This window comes from Talpa occidentalis, unplaced genomic scaffold (genome assembly GCF_014898055.3).
Source record: "Talpa occidentalis isolate TD23 unplaced genomic scaffold, MPIMG_talOcc4v2.1 talOcc4.7, whole genome shotgun sequence".
Classification (NCBI taxonomy): Eukaryota; Metazoa; Chordata; class Mammalia; order Eulipotyphla; family Talpidae; genus Talpa; species Talpa occidentalis.
The window spans coordinates 69,484,532-69,507,662 of NW_023605083.1; the positions used below are offsets into that span (position 1 = coordinate 69,484,532).

The following is a 23,131-nucleotide window of genomic DNA, read 5'->3' on the forward strand; positions in this document are numbered from 1 at the left end:
CACCTCTAGATGTCAACTCTCAACCAGGACCACTTTGCCCTATTATTCCCCATGTCTCACTCTTAATCCCTCCTCCCAGCATATCTGGCCCTGCTTCTAGATTCCCTGAAGATGCCTACAGCACTCCCCAATCTGTTTTACCCCGCTGTTAACTCTTCCCCAAGATGGTCCATCTGTCAATGAATGTTCACCTCAAATCTAGTAAAATCCTGAATCTCTTTAAGATTCAGTTCAAGATCAACCCCTCTTTGAAGACTCCTCTGAACCCCCATGAAGGGGAAGCCACAACCTAGTCACGTCTCTGTGCCAACACATATGATGTTGCCACATGTGCAGGCGTCTCGAGGGTGTGGACTTGGCTTACTTATGTCATTATCACCACATCCAAGCAGGCCCCAGGGTACAGCACTCATCCAGTCAGTGTCCTGTAAGTAAGGAAATGAAAGCATGAACAAACCAAATGGAGGTGTGGGACTGGAAGGCTTCATTTCATAGCTTGCCAACCATTTGATGTCCACAGCCTCCTGGGGTTTGCCCAGAAGCTCCAGGCTCAGAGAGGGTGAGTTCTGACCAGATGAACCATGGCAAAGCCTGAGCCTGAGCTCAACTCTTGCAAGGCTAAGCCCAACGCCACAACAGATATGCCCATACTACGAAAAACTGATAATGATTATCAGAGAAGCCCCAACCTAGGAGCTAGTTTATTGGGAACAGACCAAAAATGGACACAGAATTAAGGGTCCATTATAAGGAGGAGTGGGAAAACAAAGGTGGCTGCCCAGCCACTCCCAGATGCCCATGTGGGCTACAGTGACAGCGACTGGGCACATAGCAGAGTCTGCAGGTGGAGAAATGATCGTTGAAAGATACTGGAGGGCCTCCCTGATGGCACAGCGGTTGAGCGCTGGGTTGCGAAGCTGCCCACAGCCTCTGCAGCACTGGTTCGATCCCCTGCCCCTGGGCGAGGGTCCCGCATGGCGTGCAGACCTCTCCTGCCGCCCACTGCTCCCCTCAACAGTGTACTTCGGTCCTTCTGCCTGCTCTGCTCCCTGCTCTGGCTCTGGTGAATTCACTCACCCTCCTGCACTTCTGACTGTACCCCAGTGCTTGTATAAATAAATAAATAAATAAATCTTTAAAAAAATTATATAAAAAAAGAAAGATACTGGAAACAGATCTTGCCTATTTACCGATTTCATTGATGGGCAACCCCATTTCCTGCACTACGTTCTTTGTTACAACTGAAGTTTCAGCCCTTGGAGAGAAGCCGAGAGATTTCTGCAAATGTTTTCTCTTCAACAGATGGAGCAGAAACCGAGGAGCGTTACGAGGAAGATGGATCGGTGCGTCACATTTGCAACAATAAAAAAAAAAAAAAAAAAAAAAAGCAACGGTTAAAAGTTGTTGCAGTTAAATAGAACTGGGGGCCCAAGGTTGGCCTAAATCTTTTTTTTATTAAAAGTGAAGGAGAATTTCAAAGCTCTATTTCAGCCCCTTGGAGCCACACAGCAGTGAATTCAGAATGTTTAGTGGCTTGGCTGGGTATCAGACTGCTTAAGATTTATGTGGGTTCAGGTCGTAGCATAAAAAAAAAAAAAAAAAAAAAAAAAACACCCAGCCTAGGAAACGGGGAGGGAAAAGGCAGAGGAGGAAAAGCATGGGGCAGGAAAGCCAGGTTCAAATCCAGTTCTTCCCACATGACTTGAAGAAAATAACTTAATCCTGAGTGTCAATCAGTCATCTGCAAAACAGAAAAGCTGGGCCAGCCTCAGAGATCCACAGGCTCTGGGTGAAATCATATGTGGGGAACACGGGGAAATATCCCAGGCTACTTTTCATTTATCCTGCACCTCCCAAGGTGACCGCACAAGAGCATCCTGTTACTTTTCTATTTTTCTACATTCCTTTAATCCCAATTCTTTCTCCCTGTAGTTTCTGCATCACAATGTCCTCTGGCATTTGCTTCCTTTTTCTCCCCCTCTTTCCCATCTTTCAAGCCTACCTGAATATCTAGATGAGTATATCACAAACTGTGCTCTCAGGATCACCTGAAATGGACACCCCTTGAAGCTCTTCAGAAGATCTTGAGTTCTGACTACAGACTTCCTAAGGCTCCAGGACCATGGAGGCTGGGATATTCCCTGTCTGTCAATGTCCCAGAGATGCAGGCACACAACAGCATAGCAAAGCTTTTGTTCTCAATGAAGTCTGCCAGAGCAGAGGTTTTTCATTGGGAACACTCTCCAGACTTGTTGGATACCTCTTTTGAAACCCGCAAATCAAATCCCTCTCAAAGAAAATATAATTCAATAGGCATGGGTTGGGCCTGGATATACTTATATTGAATAAAGTTCTCAGGGGTTAATAACTGGTGGTAGAATGTCTGCAAAACACATAGCCATGTCAGCACATAGATGAATTTATACTAAGTTGTCCCTTAAATGCTCTCCCACTACACCTCATAAAATCCAGTCTCCTGGCCCCCAAGAACAACCACACAGATTTGCTTTGCTAATGATTACAGCTTCAATTGCTGCACACATCTTCACTACATGCACATTCATATATTTACATATTCATACATGTTAAGAGACACATGTGAGAAGGAACACATGTAGACCCATGCCATGCATGTCCATGAAAACATGTGTGCCCTGGCACACACACACAACATTCACTCAACCACAAAACTATGTAGACAAGAATGCCTTTAATACCCAATCTATTTCAAACACCAGGTTTGATCACTTTGATTATAAGATCCTTAGTTGACAAATCTTCAAAAGAGATACTACAAAACTATTTCATAGTTGTAAAATCAAATAATATTTGCATTTATGAAAGCAGTTACTTCACTGTCAGAAACATAGTGAATGTTCAACCACTGTAAGTCAAGAACCACACAATCATTTACATATCCTAACTATTCATCAACACAAGTTTATCCACATATGAATGTACAGAGGAATCCATGAATACATCCCAATACAACTGCAAATTTGTGAAAAATATCCAAACTCACATTTTATGAGCAGCAAGTGCAGGCATACACACACATGCACACACACATGGCTTCCATGGTATAAAGCAAAGAGTTCTAGATACCTTACATACATCTTTAAGCCAGGTTCTTCCTTTAAGTGTCCAAATACGCCATTGGATCTAACATCCTGTGAGGAAATATGGGAGAAACAAATACCACACGCAAAATGGATGACAAGTTCTTAAAAAAAAAGCCTTGGCTCTTCAAGTCAATACCTCAGAGGAAACAGGAGCAAGGCCACAGACAACAACAGCCGACCAAGAGTAAACAAGAGGAAACTTTGAGGGAAGACAGTAAGACTGGCTTAAGCAGTCCAGCTAGCCACAGTACTTTTCTCAAATCCTGATAGAAATCATACAGAACCATATATCGCTCCTACACTCCTGGAAGTTTCTGTTCATAGAAAGAAAACCAAAATCTGGGGTACTATTTTCTAGAATAACAATATGGCTAAGTTTACCAATATAAATAATTATGGTCATTAATTCCAACTTTTCTCCAAACTTTCTATTGCTTCAGGTGTTTTTTTCTTAGGTTTCAGCCAACAATCAGAATGCCAATAATGTTTAAATATGCAGAAACTCTACCTTCCACCCCCATTACTGTCCTCCAGCCAATATATTTATCATTCCTGTTATCATGCACTGTATTTCCCTCACAGCCATTTTGTGTTTTTCCTGTATAAAAGACTCTCAAGAACGATTGTATTTTTAATGCTACGTTAGTATTTTCTCTGAATAGGGAAAGAGGGTGGACCAGATAACCATAAAGTGCCATTCTCTTCTAAAAGACTCTAATTTCATGATTCTGTGATATTTAAGATTTGGTGGTTACTAAGAATTGGTTTTTATATTACTGAAATATTATACTCTATGAGTCTATGAAATTCTGCTTTTGAGTTTTTATTATTCTAAGATTCTCTGAATCTGAGTTTGGATACATCCTAAAATTCTACAACTATGATGGTAAGATGCTAGGACTAGAAGAATATGACACTTAGAGCTTATGATTCTAAGCCCCATTCCATGATGAGAAGTAGTTATCAGTCTGTCCCTAGGAGGTGGGGGAAACCAATTGCATCAGAGGCCCTATACTTGAACAGGGGAGGTGGTGGTTGTGAAAAGAAAGGAGTGCAGAGAGCTAGAGGTACCAGCTCCAGGCTTTCCATACACCTCTTTTAGCTCAGTCTTCAAACTTGACTCCACTGTGTGCCTAGAGATTTGTCACTAGAACAAAGATGCCACGGAGGGGAGCTCAGTGTCTGTCACAAGGCCTGGGCGGGAAGGCTCTCAATAAATTCTGTATGGCTAATCAAGTCATTGCACTCATTGTCATATTCTTCCTCCTCTTCTTTCCCATCATCTCCTTTTAACATCCTCCACACCTTCTTCTTCCTCCCCTTCCCCATATCATCTCTTAACAGTCCTCTGGAGCCTCCCTGCTGGCCTAGGGGTTAAGTCTCAGCTCTGTCATAGCTCTGGCCTGAGTTGGATGCTCAGCCAGGGAGCTACCCACATGGTGCAGCAGACCTCTCCTGTCCTGCCTGCTGCTCCCCTCAGCAGCGTATTTCAGTAGATCTGTCTGTTCTGCTCCCCACTCTGTCTCTGGTGAATCCTCTCACCCCCCCACCCCTCTAGCCTACACCCCAGTTCTTATATGTGAAAAAAAAAAAAAACAGTCCCTTAGATCTTGGTGTATGCTAATTATATAATACTCACAGGAATTCAGTGATGTATACATTATTGCTCCTATTTAGCCATTGAGGGGCCTGAGCCTGAGAAACACAACAATACCAAATGCCAAATATCACACAATTAAAGTGATAGGAAAAGGATCAACCCCATATTGTCTCCAAATTGACTCTACATTTGCCACTCCGGCCTTTATACCTGTCTGCTAATTTCTTAATAATAATAAAACCAACAACTTCAGAAGACCTTGCATAAAGCAACACCTAGAGAGGAAACCAGTACTTCCCATTCCTGAATGGAACTGAATTCCTTTTCTCAATCAATACCAATTCTCATTTCAGGATTTCCAATAATTAAGGGCCTACCACATCCAACTGTTCATTTCATTTTCCAGCTTTTTCTCTTCCTCTTGAGAGCGTTGTACATGGCATGTGTTTATTTTTCAATTAAAGCAAATTAAACTTAATTTTGTTTTGAGAACTTTTTTTTTTAGAATTTCACAGCCCACGGTGAGATAATTGAGACCCTGCTGTTTCTAGAAGTACTATTTAGAGAGAGCAGGCCTAGATCTGGCATAACCTTGGAGGATGCTGTCCTCTACCCTTCCTCTCCCACTTCCCAACAACATGGTGTTTCTCCAATCTGCCCACTCTCCTACCACCTCCTTAGCCTAGAAGGACATTGTCTCCCTGTCACTCAGCTGTTCTCATAAGCTGCTAAAGAGAACACAGAGGCCCTCACTTTCCTCCTTCCCCTCTCTCCCTTGTCTTCTTTCTTTATCCCAAATCTCATCAAGTCAACCTTTTCCTTAACAGTTATCAACAATTTCCTAAACACAAATTACTTATTGTATATTTCAAGGCTTTATACATCCTAGATTATTTCTCTACCTTCACCGTTCAGTATTCTCTCCAGGCACACTGACCTGCAACACAGTAGTTCCTCCAAAAAAAAATTTTTTTTGAGAAAAGAATGGAAAGGAAGTGGGAATAAACAGAAAGGCAGACAGTGAGGAATAATCATCAGGGGAAGAAAAAAACAAACAGGAAATTGAAAAAACAGGAAATTGAATTATAAGGCAACTTTCTTTATGAAACTATAAAATCTGGGACGCATGTCTTTTTATTATTTTTTTTATAATAATCTTCTTAATCTGACTATCATCTCTGGAGGATCCAAATAAGGGGTCAGGAAAAAAAAAGTAATTATAATTAAGTAAAAATCAAAACCAACAGGCCACTATAAACCAAGATTCTGTGGGGAGCAGGGCAGAGAAGGAAGTAGGATCAAAACAGGGGTGGGAAGAGCACAAGGGACTATGGTGATGGGACACAGGTGAATTGGTGATGGGAGTTTCATGGGGACTACAAACAAGATGAGAAAGCATACTGTACAAAAATGAAGAACGATGTAAAAAATATATATATATATATAAATGAATATTTTTTAAATGCTGGGAAAAAATAAATTGTATTAAACTGCATGATCTGAAAAAAAAAAAAAAAGTTTCCATGCTGTTGTGTTTTTCTATGAAGGACAGATTTGTCTAATGTGGAGTTTCTTAAAATAAGCTACATGGGATAGTAGTAGTAATTAAATAAAAAAAATAGGGAGAGCTGGAGTTCTACAGTCAAGTAATATTGAGAAAGGTCATATTAGACTTTAAAATCTCCCTCTGCTCCATGACTCTGTGATGAGAAGCAGATACAGGCTTGGAGTCATGTCTTTTCACCACCATCTCCTCTATCTGGATGTCTCAGGTCCTCCCCTCCAGTGCCACCTCCTGTCCCAAGCCTTTCCTGGGCAACTTGAAATAGCATGATTTCTTCACTCCTGAGGCCTCCTATGAAAACATTTCATTTCTATGAGAGGTTGTCTCGAATATAGATCTTACTTGGTGGAATTTAATCAGTTGCTGGCAATTACATGTCATGCACTGAACACTGTGATGACAAAGGTGACTATGACACAGTCTTAAGTGTGCTCTCCCTTCCCACTAAACCCTTGGGATTATGTCATAGTCACACATGGTCTCAAAGAGCTCAGTACAATGGTTTCATTTAGGAAACTATGTCATTTGTAGGTCCACTTTAGAGACCATTTAAAGTTTAAGTTAGCTAACTTCAAGTCATTTGTTTAAAGCCCTAAACCCTTATTCAAATTGTATACAAAAGAACAACAAAGCAATGCATATCAAGGAGGGCTGCTCCAACATAGAAAACAAGGTGAGGAGGTGAGGTGGGAATGCTGTGTCTCTCACCTGCCCACCCATTCCCTGCTCCCCTGGCAGGAACCCCAGGTTCATAGAACCTCCCTAAAATCTCGTCTTCATTTTACAAATGAGGAATTGCTTCTCGGCCTTTAGGCTAAGATCAAGTGTAGTACAAATGAGGAAATGCAGTTCCAGAGAAGGGATGTGATTTACCCAAAACCCAAAGTGAAGATGGTATAAGAGCTAATGTTTCCTGATTCTATGGAGGTTTCCACCATCCCTGTGCTTTCCATAGTCTGATACACAAAGTCCCATGTGCAATGATTCTAGGCTTTTGTTAAGACTGAGGAAGCTATTCTAATGTATATTGGAAAGTATAAATCACTCCTGAACTCTTCATTTTTTATCAGCATTATTGCCCAAACCAAAGTCAAGTAAAAAACATTTAAAATGATTTCAGATGAGACAGAAATTTTGCAAGTTTTTCTGCTTTAACACATGCACCTTTTCTGTGGGTCTTATTTTTAAATCAAAAATTTGCTCACTGATTCCTCACATCCTGCTACTTAAAGTTCTCATTAACCAAGTAACACACATTCATTAGAGAAATATTAGAAAATAGAGGTGAGTATAAAAGAGAATGAAATCCACTCATAACCTATCACCCAAAGAGAACCACTCAACTATTAGCATCTTATCAAAAAGCCATGCTATACGTAATATTTTGTATCATATGCTTTTTAACTGAATGGTTCACTGAAAGCATGTTCATGCCAATCAATAGTATAAGAAGTTCCATTTATAAAGAATTTACTATAGGGCCTCCCCTAGTGGCACAGCGGTTGAGCGCTGGGCTGAGAAGCTGCCCACAGCCTCTGCAGCGCCGGTTCGATCCCCGGCCGCCGGGTAGGGTCCCACATGGCTTGCAGATCTCTCCTGCCGCCCGCTGCTTCCCTCAGCAGTGTACTTCTTTGTCAGTCTGCCTGTTCTGCTCCCTGTCCTGGTTCTGGTGAACTCTCTCACTCTCCCGTGCTTCTGACTGTACCCAGTGCTTGTATAAATAAAGAAATAAATCTTTAAAAAAAAAAAGAATTTACTATATATGAGAATATTGCTAAACGCTTTATCCACTCTCACAGCAAAACAATCAGGAAGCCCAGTTTTTACAAGTCATTTTCTCTATCTGCATCCCACTTTCTGAGGTATAAATGCTCTCCTCTATCACTCTCTGCAGAAATATCACGACTGCAGATATTTCATTATGAGTTTTGTTTTGGTTTTCTTCATATTCTATTTTCCCCAAAAACCCTGATAAAATCCCCTCTTCACATACCTGTGCACCTGTAATGAATTTACATTTCAGAATGGGGAAATTCTTAAAATAGAAGGATTTGCAGCTTCTTTTACAGACAGAGATAGAGATGATGATAATGTTAGAGAGTCCATCCCTTCTCTCCCCTGGCTTCCCCTGGTTCACCGCACTGTAGTCACCTGGGGACAGAGGGGTCCCACCAAGCCCAGCTCCACCTCAGCAGCTCTACGCTTTCTGCTCTGTTCCTGCTAGCCTGTTCTCCGGAGGTTCACCTACCGTTTCCACAATATCAACATCCGAATGAGGATTCGCCTCCCTATCCTGAACAGTACGCCCTCCCCAGCCACACCACCCTATACTCTCAGCTCCATCAGACAAATGTATTTATCCATTTACTTCTTCCTCACTAGGAAGTCAGCTCCAAGAAGGCAGGCCTTCTTTAGTTTTTTTCACTGCTGTTTTTAGAATGCCTAGAACAGGGCCTTCCTGGTGGCGCAGAGGTTGAGCGCTGGGTTGCAAAGCTGCTCACAGCCTCTGCAGTGCTGGTTTGATCCCTGGCCGCCGGGCGAGGGTCCCACATGGTGCGCAGACCTCTCCTGCCGCCCGCTGCTCCCCTCAGCAGTGTACTTCGTCAGTCTGTCTGCTCTGCTCCCCGCTCTGGCTCTGTGAATTCTCTCACCTTCCTGTGCTTCTGACTGTACCCAGTGCTTGTATAAATAAATAAATAAAACTTAAAAAAAATACTAACGTTTAAAAAAAATAAAATAAAAAATAAAAAAAAAAATGCCTAGAACAGTATTGGGCACTGATTCAGGGTTCAATGACAGATGTTTGTTCAATGAAAGACTAGAAGTCCCATTTCATAAAAGGCTGTACTCAACATAAATATCCACCTGTGCCATGGGCAAGCAGGTGCCCACATTCTTGCCATTTAATGAAGATGCATGGCACCACACTTTCACTTATTTGATTAGTAGGGGCCCCAAATGTGTTGGCTTTTATAAATTTATTGGCTACACTTTTTAGCTGGAAGTTAAAGTTATCTATGTTACCCCTAGATAACATTTGGATAGTGGATGATTTTGTGGCTACATTGGGGCTCATGTTCCATTAATAGAGAACTCTGTCTCGGATATGCTCCCCACCACATATTGTTCTTCCTATTTATCCTGAAATGCATTCAATATTTCTTTCTTTATACATGTGATGTGTGTGTGTAGAGAAAGAGAGATCAGATATATATATATCTGCAACATCTGGCTGTCACAATCCATGCCACCTCCACCCTGCTATTTCCTGAGCTGTTTTTAAAAGTGTTACTGTTATCAGAAATGGTTCTGGTGAATCTGTTCCCAAGAGAAGTAAGATCTTGGCTCTTAGCTCTGGCCCAGAATCAGAAAGTAGCTTATTCAATGATGACTGGCCCCGGTCTCAGCAGCATTTGAACTTCCACAACTTAAGGATGAAATAAACAAACTAAGCTAAGGTTTCCTGCCGAGACATTGTGAAGTTAAATTACTATTTTAAGAGGTTATGAAGTTGGCAGCCAGAAAGAACTGGAAGAGTGGGGTATATGCATGATGCTGACAGATAAAAAAGGAGAGAAAGCAAAATGCAGGTTATTAAGGAGATTTAAGAAGGCCCCCTCCAGGGCACCATCCAAGCATCTCCAGAACATGCAAGATGAATGTCCCTCTCATTACACATGTATGAGACTGGGATTGAGGGCAGGGCCTTGGTGACAGAATGGCTGAAGTTTTGCCACAATGGACCTGACCTAAGACGATAGAGACCAAGTAGCAATAATCAAGCTTGATTTGGGGAGGCCACCGAGCTGCCACGGGCTGCACAGTGCCTTGACAGATGGGTGGAGAGAGCTCAGTGGGAGATTATATTAATGTCTTATGGAATGGATCTGAGGCCTGATGTGTCACTAATTGTTAATCTTGGGGAAAATTCTTTTACCTCTAGCCACAAGGTCATCATCTGGAAAATGGGGAGAATGACTCCAATTTCCAAGTGTAACTGTAAATATCAGTTGAGATTAAAATAAGTTTAGACATGCAAGCACTTTGGAAAAATAAATATTAAAAATGAGTGAGAGGTTAATCACAATGAGGAGGTGAGCCCCCTGGTTCACCCAGAGCCTGCATTCTGCAGTGCATCAGCCCCTCTCTAGTAGGCACCTGCTGAATACCCTGGTCTTATAGATTAGAAAACCAAGTCAAGAGGTACATTGACATGGCTGAGCAGTGTGGGGTATGAGAACCTGCTCGGATACAGCTTGATACTAAAGAGAAAAGGGCTTTATATTTTAAAAAACGAGAGATTATGTCAATTATGTCGATGCTGTCTTTCTACTCTAATAGTGGGTGAGCTTGTCTTGATCTGGTTTCTGACTCACGATAATACAGAGTATAAAAAAAATCTGCCTTAGCCATTTTGCATTTTTTCTGTCTCTCTTCCTCTTCTTTCATTCTTTTTCCTAACCGGTGATTTTCACTTTGCCAGATCAGGAGAATGAAGACTGGTAAACGTGAGTGTGCAAGCTCATTTGCGAGGTAGTGCCTCAAGCTAGCCAAGAGTGGCTTTCATGCAGGACATCCCGAGTAGGGGACATGCTTGGGATCACAAACAATGGTAAGTATAATATCACAGGGTGTAACAACAGTAAAAAGCAATAATAATGTTTATATAGTATTGATGATCAAAACACCTAGCATAAGGGGTCAGCATCACCACCTTCATGCTACAGCTCAAGAAAATGACCCTGGAGCAGTGGGTGATCTGGTCAAGGTCACAGAGCCAGCAAGCGGCAGCTCCGACCTTCAACCTCTAGCATCCAAGCTTTCAACCACTACACTTTTAAGTCAGACAGAAATAGTCCAAATTCGGCACAGACCATCCACTCAGTGTTTGACCTTGAACAAGGGCATAAGTCTTGATTTCCTCATGTCTAGAATGGGGGATGAAACCACTGACATACGACTTTGTTTAGAGAATATTACATCAGAGGCGTATCCAACCCACCAGGAGTATGTGACATGCTTGGTACCTACACGGCTCCATTCCAAGGCTGGCTTCATAATGTGACATGTCACACATCTCTAAACACCATGGGTGTGAAGATTCTTCTAGAACCCCCACAAATGTTGTCCTCTACTCTGCCTTAAATGTATCGTTCCCACTGCCAGGAATGAGAGGAGAGGGCAGGTAAACTATGGCCAATCAGGCTATATTTTCAGGAGTTATTCGCAAGGCTTCACTGGAATGTGAATGATGCTGTTCCGTTGGTATGTATTTGGAATACAATTCTTCATGACCCCTCGCCGTCCTCCCTCGCCTCGGCTATCTCTGACAATGGCGTTTGACAAGGACCCCTTCATCTCGAAGAGATGAGCCTACAAAATTTGTCCCAGCAGAAAAACACAATTACCAACCCCTGCCTGAAATGTTTTTTTAATCTTTCCCCTACACTCCTAAACATACCAGAGTACTGATTTTCTTTTTTTTTAATGGCCCCTGTGCTCTCTGCAGATGCTTTTATAGTGCCAGCCAAGGCTCCTTGTGGGCCCCTCCTCTACAGTGGGCCTATAACGCAGAAAATTTTAGCTTATCCACTGCCATATCCACGGAAACATACTTACTTAAGGGAGATGTCTCAGTCACCAAGCTTAGAGTGTTCCTGCAGGTTTCTGTAGTCCCAGGAGGCCCACTGCTCACCAAAGCTTCATCAGCTTTTGCTAGCTGCTAGTTCTTAGAATGGATACCTGAGAATTGACCACTTGGATGCGTGGGTCCTGCAAAAGGCAAGCAGGCCCTAGATGGTTGCCCTTCCTCCATCTGAACCTGTTTGTAATCTGTAACTCGGCTGCTCCCCATTATCCCCAGGCTCCATTATTTCTCATCGAGGTTCCCACTGGCTCATTTGCAGGACCTCTGAAAGGTTAGATAAATTATATCTCAGAAACCCCTCTGGGCTAGTATTGGGTTAACCCTTACAAAGGTTTCTTGCTGTTCAGATGGACCATTTACTTGAACCCCCGCTGCTCCGACCTTTGCAGTTTACACAAAAAAGATTGCATCTTGCTTTTGTTAATTGCCTTATGAATCTACCTCCTCACGCTCGGGGGGATACAGTCTCTTAGCTGTTCCCAAGATGGCCCAGCAAGGTTGTATACAACTTTGCGCCCTGTGAGAAAATCTTCGCAAACTGAGAACAGGATTTGTTTAGAATGATCTATTCTGTGTCCTCACCAGGCTTTCTGTTCCTGTGTGTGTCCTCTGCTGAATGGCAGGCACCCCTGGCAATTTACCACTCTTAACTTTCTCACACCCGGTCTTATTCAGTTTATTCTCCTTCAAGCCCTACACAAACTCCAACAGATAGTTCCTTTGAGAGACAAAGATCCCCATCACCCTCATATTAAAAAAAAAGAAATTAATTTCACTTTTCCTCAGCCTCATTATCTTCTTAATTGTCTTCTTTGCCCCCTCAGTAGCAAGGACTATCTACTGATTTCTAGGCAGCTTTTTTAGCTACTGTGCTCCAGGAGGACAGGGGTTTCATGCGACCACTTAATCACTTTGATATTAAGAGTTAGAGTAGGGGGCACATCTACCCCACTCAGCCACCTTGCCCTGAGTTGCCATCTGTGCCTGAGGTTTGGCTTCTTTAAGATGTGCTCACTTTAAGAAGACAGACAAGCCTTATGATGAAGCATGGCCTTGTCGTATGTGCCTCTCTCTGCTTCATCATGCAACAGGCTAAAAAAACTGGGCAATTCCTGAGGCAGGCCACAGTGAGTTCCTTTCTGATCGAGAGAAGGCATCACTAGAAAGAACCAGACTCTTAAGGCAGTGCAGATACACAATGGGAGGGGCCAAGGCTAGAATCTGGTGCCCAGACCCTGTGCTCTTACTACATAAAATTTGGAATCAATGGCAATCTAAAATAAAAAGAGAGTGTCTGTTCCCCCTAAGAATGTAGAGTCATTGTCGTCACCCTCCTCAACCCCACTGCCACCTCTGTGTCTTCCTCTAATTTTCACCCAAACACTCCTAGAAATGACAATTCTTCATCCACCATGAATAATTGTATGTGAATTTGCAGAGTCCCTCTATTAGCTTGCCAGCACCTAGCAGGGCTCATCACCACACCCCTGAGTCACTTTTTTCAAGGCCTTTCCCAGACAAGATATGCAATAAATATCTGCTGATGCAAACTGATTCCAGCTTTCATCCCTTTTCACCAGACTTCATTTCAATTACCTTCTCCCCAGGTATTCATTCCCTTCCTCCTTTTCGATCTATCTCCCCTTCTCCAGTGTCTCCCCCTCCTTTAGATTTGGGTATTTCCAGAGTCTGCAGCACTGAGAGCAGGACTAGAAAGTAAGATGAGAAGAATTCATTGAAACGACTGATTAAAAATGGACAAGATGAAAACCCATTAAGAGGACTTGATGATGAGCTTCTGTCAATCTCCAAACTCTCCTCAGCTCAGCCCTCAGGCGACCTGCTTCCCAAACAGAGATTTCAAGAGGGCTATGTCTAGACTTCCATTCCCTCATCTTAAACAAGGTCTTACTGGTCTGGCCCTGACCTACCTTTTATATTTTCATCTCCTGACATTCCCCCCATTCCAATCATCAGCACACTGACCTTTATATTTCTTAAGTTTGCCCCTATTTAGCAACTTTGTCCTTGTTCCCCTCTCTGCCTATAATAATCTCCCCAATAATCACAAAGCTGGTTCCTGCTCAATTAAATCTCAGTTCCAACATGACCTCTTGGTGAGTCTTTTCCTGATGACCCTATCTAGAGTTATACCATGCATGTTCCTCCCTAGCCTATTACCTTAAACTATTATTTGCATGATATTGGCTAGCATGTGAAATTAATTTGCTTATCCATTTATTCATCTATGATCCATATCTCCACACTACACTATGAGCACCATGAAAATAGGATCATGCTCATCGTTAATGTCTAGATCTGTGCTGATCAATATAGTGACTGCAAGCCTTGCATAGTTATTTCAATTAAAATATAAATTAGATAAGATTAAAAACTACGTTCATCAGTCACACCAGTCACATTTCAAGTGTTCAGCAATAACATGTGGCTAGTGGCACCACATTTGGACAGCACAGAGAACATACTCCTCATCACAGAAAGTTCTATTTGATAACAATGACCTAGAACGATGTTTGGAAAACAGTAGGTACCTAATGAATATTTAATGAATGGATGAATGAATGCACATTTTTAATATGCACTGATTTTCATGTGAACCCCCCAAACTCTGGGTTTTCTAAACTCTATGGGTGAGATAAACTAGGCAATGCCATGGAGAACACCCAGCATGGGGCCCAAATGACTGTACAGGACACAGGACTATGGAAATAGATCAATCTAGTCTGAAAAAGAATATGTGGTATGATTATGCTTCCATAACATTCATTTGTAATGTCTAGTTCTGTGGTTTGTGTGTGTGTGTATGTACAATGTATGAGGAACTGACAACTGGAAGAGAATTGTACTTATATTGTGGGATAGCAGAGACTTATGGATAGAAGGCAAGTTAGGGTCAAAGTAAGGGACCATTCCAATGAAGCTTTCCATATATAACACAGACTAATTTGTACGGCAATGAGTTCTCCATGCTAAAAGTACTAAAAATGAGACTGAGTAGCTATGTGCCATGGATATTGCAAAAAGGACTCTTGATTCTTGAATAAGGAGGAGGGTTGTTTGGTTATTGAAAATCTTGAAACACTGAGATTCTTTAATCCTATGACTCCATGACTCCTTCATAACATCATTTTATTTTTTTTTAAATATATTTTTTTTAATTTATACAAGTGCTGGGTTACAGGCCAGATGTGCGGGAGGGTGAGAGGATTCACGAGAGACAGAGTGGGGAACAGAACAGGCAGACTGACAAAACACACTGCTGAGGGGAGCAGCAGGCGAGACAGGAGAGGTCTGCCGCATCATGTGGGATTCTCGCGGCCGGCTGGGACGGAACCTGTGTTGCAGAGGCTGCGAACAGCTTCACAGTGCGGCACTCAATCGCCTGCTCCACTAGCGAGGCCCTAACATCATTTTAAAGGAGTGAAAATTTTGCCTCAGCTATTCACAGACTCTACTAAACAACCCAGTCCTTTTGACCATCCACCAAGGTTACCCTTAACTCAGTGGTACACTGGAAAGAGTAGAGATGCTGCAGGATTCCAGCTCAGTAATGTGACCTTGGGCAAGGGACTTAACTAGCATGAGTTTAATTTTCCTCTTCTGTAAATTCTGCACAAGGGGCTATATTTTCCTTACTGTGCAGGAAGGACAATTAAGTGAGAGAAGAAAAAGAAAGGCCTTGGAACATGGTCATGTTCACTTCCAAGTAGGACACAGTTTTCCCTGTCTAACTATCACTAGTATCTCTAAATTGCTGGTGTAGGTGGCAGAACTTTTGAAGCCATGATTGTATTGCTTTCAGTAAATATGAAAAATAATTAGAGAGAGACAGAGACAGAGAAACAGAGAGAAAACAACAAATATTTATAGTGCGACTATTATGTGTCGATCCCTGGGGATAAAAAGTTGCTCCTACAAAGGCCATATTGAAGAAGGCAACTAAACTCACACCTGCAGAGTTATAAAATGAGAACCACAAGCCACAATGGTGTTTCAGAGAAAATAAATGAAAGAATAGAGGAGAAAGCTATTCATTCCAAAATGAGATTAAGGGACAATTTCTTGGAAGGGTCATTCAAACTTGACATCTAAATATGTGTAAGATTTTAAAAAGGAGAGTCAGAAGTTGGGAGATGGAGGGAAAAATAAAACAACGTTCATGGCAGAGGGGAAAATAAGATAAAATTCCTTGAGGAAGGGTTAGAATGGAAAACATGGAGGGTAATTATTTGGAGAATGACACTGGAAAATGTATCCTCTCCACATGTCCCTAACTCTCTTTAATACGACTACCAGGAGTTCAGTGGCTAATTTCTCAATCTTTTTAAATTAGCAAGGGATGCAGGGAGAACAAAAGAGCAGGCTGTGTCCATCCGAGTGACCTGCATAGGCCATGTGTACTGATGGCTTCATCAGTAATCTAAGGTACTGAGAAGGGGCAAGCGAGAGGATGCAAATCAGAAAATGTCTCCTCACACAGCTGAAGGTCCCTTGGGCAAAGACCTTTCTAGAGAAGCAAAGGACTTTGTGGTCAATAACATAAACTCTCTAAGATGTTTTATTTGGACTGACCAGGGGAGAATGATTTTAAGGTCCCGCTTGCACCGTTTCAAATGTATTCATTTCAGACGGAGCTGGGCCTTCTAAACTCAACGGGGGCCCAACAGCTGATTTGGAATGTCGGAGCTGTTTTTCCTCGGTTGGAGTGGAGTCACAGCTCCCCCTTCTGGGAGCTGAAGTGCCATCCAGCCTGGGAAAAGCCTGAGTGGAAAGGCTCTATTGCAGATGGCCCTGAAAACCCATGTTGTTGTTTTTTTTTTATCAGTGTCTGCCTGCACCCCAAAACCAGCATCTAGAAGTGTGGGAGCACAGTTTTGCATGTCCCTGATTTCTGTCTTATTCGGGGCCTATTTTTCAAGGGGTTTATATTTCCCTTCCCTAGTGATGTTTTTATATAAGGGAACACTATTTAGTCCAGAGATTGCAATTTTCTCTTGGGGAATAGAAGAAGGAAATGTTTGTGGATCTCTGTGTGCACTGTGTCTAAGGTACGGGTGCTTGCGTGTCTGAGCCTAATGTCATGACAGCAATATATGTAATTGTACAGGGGAAAGATTCTCACAAATATAAATAAATTAATTTGTCTGAAGTATGGTGGCTGGGCGTACACTTGGCTCTCTGGAAAGCAAAGCATTCCTTAACACAAAGTTCAGGTACAGTCCAGATGCCCTGCTGGATTCAGTCTACTGGTCATTGTTTTTACTTGCTTATGTGTAATTCTCTAAAATCACTAGAAAATGAATATATGTCCACTGAGTGTGTGTGTGTGTGTGTGTGTGCACGCGCGCATGTTTGTAGAGTGATTGAGGCATTGAACTCTTTCTCTCCAGGGTCATGTTTCCAGATGGAAGAGCTTTGAAATGCATCCCTGAAATAAGAAGTGTGATGAGGGATGACAAGTGATGGTCTTAAAGGGGAACATGGTGGCAGGGTAGGGGTGGACGGCAATACAGAGGCCCTGGGCAGTGTGGTGGAGTGAAAAGAACATTGTTCTGGGTGTCAGGCCACAGAGGTTCTAGTCCTGGGCATACGACCAACTCTCTGGACAATGCTGGGGAACTCTCGTCCCTCTATGGGCCACCAGGTCCTGCCTGTCTGCTCTTTAATATTCATCAGCTTCAATTGTTTATGAATTGAAAAAGAAAAAAAAAAACTGAGAGTAGTTCCTAACGTGGGGTCTCCTCCTCTACTTTCCCACCGCCACCCAAAATGAACCAGGGAGCTCTAGGCCGACATGCATTTCCTGAAGCATATTCCTTGTGGCGAGTGCAGGCTTCAGCTCGAGGTGTCAGTCTCCAGCCAGAATGGTGCCTCTGCGTGCCTGCAGGTAGCATCACCCACCTGCCAGGGCAGCTTCCTACAAACACATGTTTGCTGTTATCTCCCCCCAGAAAGTAAATATACAGATATATTTTTAACACAAATATATGTTCACTCGTTTGCCCCTCAATGCCTTTTCAGCGGGCCCTTCCAGTGGGGGCGGACAGGCTCTGTCCCAGCTCTCAGCCCTTGTCCTCCCCGAGACTCGCCGCCTGAGAGCAGAACGGCTGCCTCTTACCTTGGGAAAGTAACAGCTGCCGAGCCTGGAAGCCATGCTAACAGCAGTAAAACTCAGCATTTTTGCTGAGTGTGGCAAGCCTTTAAGAGGCAGCCGGGAATGAAATCAATGGCTGGCCCTAGAATCCAAACCCAGCAAGACCTAGCCAGAGTGGCCAAGGGACTCACCTAGAAAGACCCTTAGGAGGTGAAGGAAAAAGGAAAGAGGGACTTGACCAGAGCTGTCTTCCTCACTGAGATGCTTTCCACTGCCCCCATGCCCTTGGCAGTATGTTGGAGCCACACAAGAGATGTGAGGTGCAAACCGACAGCAGTTTAAGTCAATTCCTGCCACATTCTGTCATGAATCCCCCACCCACAATCCATTCCCAAATTGTAGGTCTCCCTGAGTATTGAAACACACACACACCCCCACCTCTGTCCCTTCTCCCACTATTCTCTTAACTCCAATAGAGACCAGGAAGGCACAGTCCAGGAAGAGAATCTCTTGGGAATCTCCCAAGACAGTCTGAAATGGGGAAGGGAAGGAGGCTCTGTCTTAGGGAAGTGCCCCATCCATCTCTTGCCTTACTACCCAATGAAATCTTGCCCCCATACGAAATTTTCTCAGTGATCCTCTGTAACTATGATGGATGAGCAAGTCTCTAAGGACTCTTTTTCCTTTCCCTTGAGGGGGGTCCAAGCAAACTTGCCCAGATTCTCCCCCAAAGCACCAGAAGCAAGAGGTGCTGCTATGTTATTCTGATTACAATCAGAGAGGAAGGTTCCACTCTATTCCAGACTTGCCAAGCCCCAGATAAGGAGGCCACTGTTGTCACCCACTACCCAGTGACTCCAAATTCCCATCAGAATCCTGGAGTCTGCCCAGTGTGGAATTTAAAGTGACAGTGCCTCCTCGCCTCTGGGCTTGGCCGCTTCTCCCTCATATTAAACTGTGAGTCCAAGTGTAGGAGGTCTCCATCATTTGGAGGAATTTTCCTTCAAGGGTACTAATATTGGGCTAAATAAGGGACCATCCTGATCCCCATAATCTTCCCCAAACCCCAAGTCTGGAGCCCCAAGAGGAAGTCCACAGAGGGCTTCCCGATGGCTACGTGATCCTACAGGCACGATTCCATTCTCTGTAAGCTGGAGAGACCTAATTAAAAAGGCACATAAGCACACACATACAAACACATACGCATAAACATGCACACAGACATCGTGCCTTAAGTAGGTTATAGGACCTCTCTTCACCCCCCTCCCCTGCACACACTCACATGCATCACAAACACACACATCAAACGCAACGACGCCGCACACGCAAACACACACTAGCACCACATCAAGTTCCCAACATGGTACACACGTCGGGAGCGCGCGGGGAGCACACACGCCACTTACTAAAACCCGCATTTAACCCTTCGCGCACCAAGATAAGGGACCCCCTCGCCGGAACCTGAGAGCACTCGGAGATGGCGGGGTGGGCGAGGGAAGAGCAGAAAGGTGCGGGGAGGGGCGCGCAGGCAGAGGCGCCCCGAATGCGGTCCCGGCCGCCTCCAAGGGCAGCGGGGCTGCGGGTGCTGCGCCCGGCGCCGCCTTACCTGGAGTCAATGTCCGTCTTTGGCGGAGAGCTGCGGGCGGACGCTTTTTATTCGGCTCGGTGGGAACTTGGGAGAGCCCTGCGTCCAGCTCGCATACCGGGAACGGCGCGGGGACTGCAGGCGTGGGGGTACCTGGCTTCTAGCAGCCTGGCTCATACTCAGCCCTCAAGTCCCCTTCGCTGGTCCCGAGGACAGGCATGAATCCCGGCTCCGGAAGGCGGTCACTACTCCCTCTGCCTCCCGGCGCTCTCGCTCGCCCTCTCGCTCGTTCGCTCGCCTGCGCGTTCCTGCTCCCCCCGCACCAGATCACTTCGCAGCCGTGGGGACCTGGAGCACGGCGGCTAGCGAATGGAGAGGGAAGTCCAAGTGCGCCGCGGTCTCCAGGCGGGGAGAAGCGGAGGCCGGGCTACGCGGGAGGAGGGACTTACCCAGCGACGGGCGAAAATGAATGGGGGAGAGACGGCCGGGGGGCGGGGAGGGAGGAGCCGAAAGCTGGGTTTTATTCTGAGGAGTGTTTTGTACATCTTTAGGCAGAGGAGGAGAAGGAACAGGAGGAGAGAAAGGAGGCCTCTGGAGAGGGACGGGCGGCCTGGGTGGGCTGAGGCTGAGCCATTGGGGGTTCTCGCGGGCCTGGGGATGCGGTGGCACGTCTGGAAGGATGTGCACCTAAAGGGACTGTGTGTGGTGTGTCCGCAAACCCCGCATCCTGCTGTTCCAAAGCTTGTCTGTAGCTGTGTGCGTAGCGAGTATCTGAGTGTTTCTGGGTATGCGGGTGCTGCGTGTCTGAGTCTTCTTATCCGAGTGTGGCTTTCTGTCGGGGGAGGTGCCTGTGTGGGTCCATTTGTATCTCCGAGTCTCTCTATGAGTATTGAAGACTGTTTCTCTGTATGTGTAGGCTTGAGCCCACGTAATCTCCCAGAATTAAGCAAGTGCTTCTCTACGTGGGCAGGCTGTAGGAGTGAGAGCTGTAGGGACTTAAAGTTCTCTGGATACCACTGGAGGCAGAGAGGGGCGAGGGTACTGGGGCTAAGACGTTAATATAATATAGAGAATCGAAGATGACAAATTTAGTCTGCCAGGCACACTGGGATTGCTGACAGGGGGTTCTCCCAAAAACAGAAAAAGAAGGCCTTACGGGATCTGAAGTCTCACGCAGGGCACATTCTGTATGGTTGCTTACTTTGCTGCTTCTTTTTCTTTCTTTCTTTTAATTTAAACCAAATCACTAAAACAAATAAATAAACGGAATCACTAAATGCAGATTCCTATCCCTGGAAGCTTATGGAGGCGCAGGAAGCATCATGAAATTACCAGATGGAGGGGCAGGGAGCATTATGGAAGAAGTGATAAGAAATTTAAAGAACCCAGATTTAGTAAAAGTGTAGTTGAGATGGGTGAGTATCTTTAGGTAGCTAAAGATCCCATAGCTATGTGATCCTGGCCAAATTACCTATCTCTTAAGCGTCTCAATTCCTCATCCGTAGAACATGATAATAAAACTACCTACCTAATAAGGTTGCTGTAAAATTTTAATGAGTTAATGTATGTACAAAACACTTAGAATACTCCCTGGCACCTAGTGAGTGTTCAAGTCATGTTACCTGTAATTATGATTGCTATTGTTATTAATGTTATTATTATCTGAAGGGTGATAGGAGAAAGATGTAACCAGGGAGACCCATAAGGATCTAGGGGGTGGTAGACTAATTGGAGGAAGGGGATTCACAGAACAAAATGGAAAAGAAAGGCTTGAGCAATCAAGAACCTAAGAAAAAAATATTGAATTGAAAAGGAGGTTGGGGAAACAAGAGCAGGAAGAGAACCAGTCAGGATAAGCCTATGTCTCGGGAGGGCAGAACAGAGGTGAGGGAGGCGAGGAGAGATGGAACCGTATTAAAGCTCCCTCTGCTTCTATGTAATCCAAACGAAGGACAGTCAGCACCACGGACAGCTCTCCAGCCACTGACCAACACAGGGATTTTTCTGGTGTAAATTCTCCCTTTCGCTTGGAAAATTTTCTCCTTCCCTGGGCTTCTGCTCTAGGTTCAGATCCTCGGCAGTGGTCCCTGAGCCAGTTCTGACTTTGATTCACACCATAAACAAATACACTCACCATACACACTGCTTCTTCCACTCATTTCAGTATGAAGCCCAAAATTATTGTCTCCAATTTCCCCTCTCCTTCCTTTTTTCTGTCTACTCTTCCCCTTCCTTTACACTCATCTCCCTTTCTCCAGGTTTCTACATCATCCTCCAGCATATGTCTCCTTGACTGATACTAGGCTCTGCTGGAAATGGAGTTCTGGACTCAGTCTCAAACAACCTGGCTAGGCAGCTTCAGAGGTTGGCATAGAATGGCTCCTTCTAGATCTTGCCTCTTTATTCATCTCCCAAGATAGGCAGCATTCCATATGCCTTGGAAAGTGGGGACTTAACTGGGTGGAACATTTTCCTGCCTTTCTATCCATGCTTCAAACCATCTATATTACCTTAGGAAAAACAGAACTTTCCCAATTTCTACTATTGTTAGAAAAAGGAAGGGGAGAGAGAATTCTGAACTTTTACTATGCACCATACTTCATTTGGGGCATCCCTAGGTTGTCTTTTATACTTCCCCAAATGCCGTGAAGCATTAGATAGGTAAGACTATTCCATTACTACAGCAGAGGAAATTGGAGCTTGGAAAACCCGAGTAGCATGCCAGGATATAGTAGGGCAATGGAGTCAGGAATTTCACACCCAACTCTAAGTCCAAAATTTTTATTACGGTCTCTGGAAATAATGGGGAAATGAAAGCATGATTGGAAGAACTTAGAATTTAATGGGCTCACTGCACCCAACCCTAAATATGAATCTAAATGGCTGAGACCATTACATCTTCTGTGCCAATGGAATATTTATCACCCTTATCCCTGGAGGAGGAAGTGAAGGCCTTGCCTGGACAGATTTAAAACTCACGCAAGCCTTGTGGTTACTGAGTTTTGAGTAAAACTCCAACCTTTCCTGGTCTCAGCTAATTTGCATTTGGCTTTATTTAGCTTCCCTATTTCTATGAAGAAAGGCTATGAAGGCCATTTTTAAAAGTCTCCAAAGACTCCTTGGTCATCAGAAAAGTTCTCAGTGCAAAGCATTCCTAATGACTTATGGAGAAAGCAATTGGAACCATATGGATAACATTTCTGCAGAAATACACATGGGTGGGAAAAGGTTTAGAGGCCAAAAATATATTTCTTTTTTTTTCTTCTTTGCCAAAGAAAGAACATTTAAGGCAGCTTGAGATATGTGAGAAATGTCTTGTTCTTTCTTTGGGGTGGGTGTTGGTGAGCAGCTGCTTGCTGCTTCCACTGAATTTACCAAGGGCTTGCATAGGAAGGAGATGCCAAGGGATTAGGGTAGATTTAGGAAAGAACTTCCTGTCTATAGATCTTGGGTGATACTACAACACCACATTCCCCCAGGGATTGGTTCTTTTATAGT

The 23,131-nt window shown here is 43.9% G+C and overlaps 1 protein-coding gene across 1 annotated transcript in view; it reads right to left on the reverse strand.

The window, feature by feature from the left end:
• Positions 1–20,010, reverse strand: part of BRINP1 (BMP/retinoic acid inducible neural specific 1) — a 163,793-nt gene extending 143,783 nt beyond the window's left edge. Inside the window, exon 1 of the mRNA XM_037492845.2 lies at positions 19,655–20,010. The gene's annotated coding sequence lies outside the window, so the exon portion shown is untranslated. The remainder of the gene's footprint in view (positions 1–19,654) is intronic.
• Between the last annotated feature and the right edge of the window lie 3,121 nt (positions 20,011–23,131).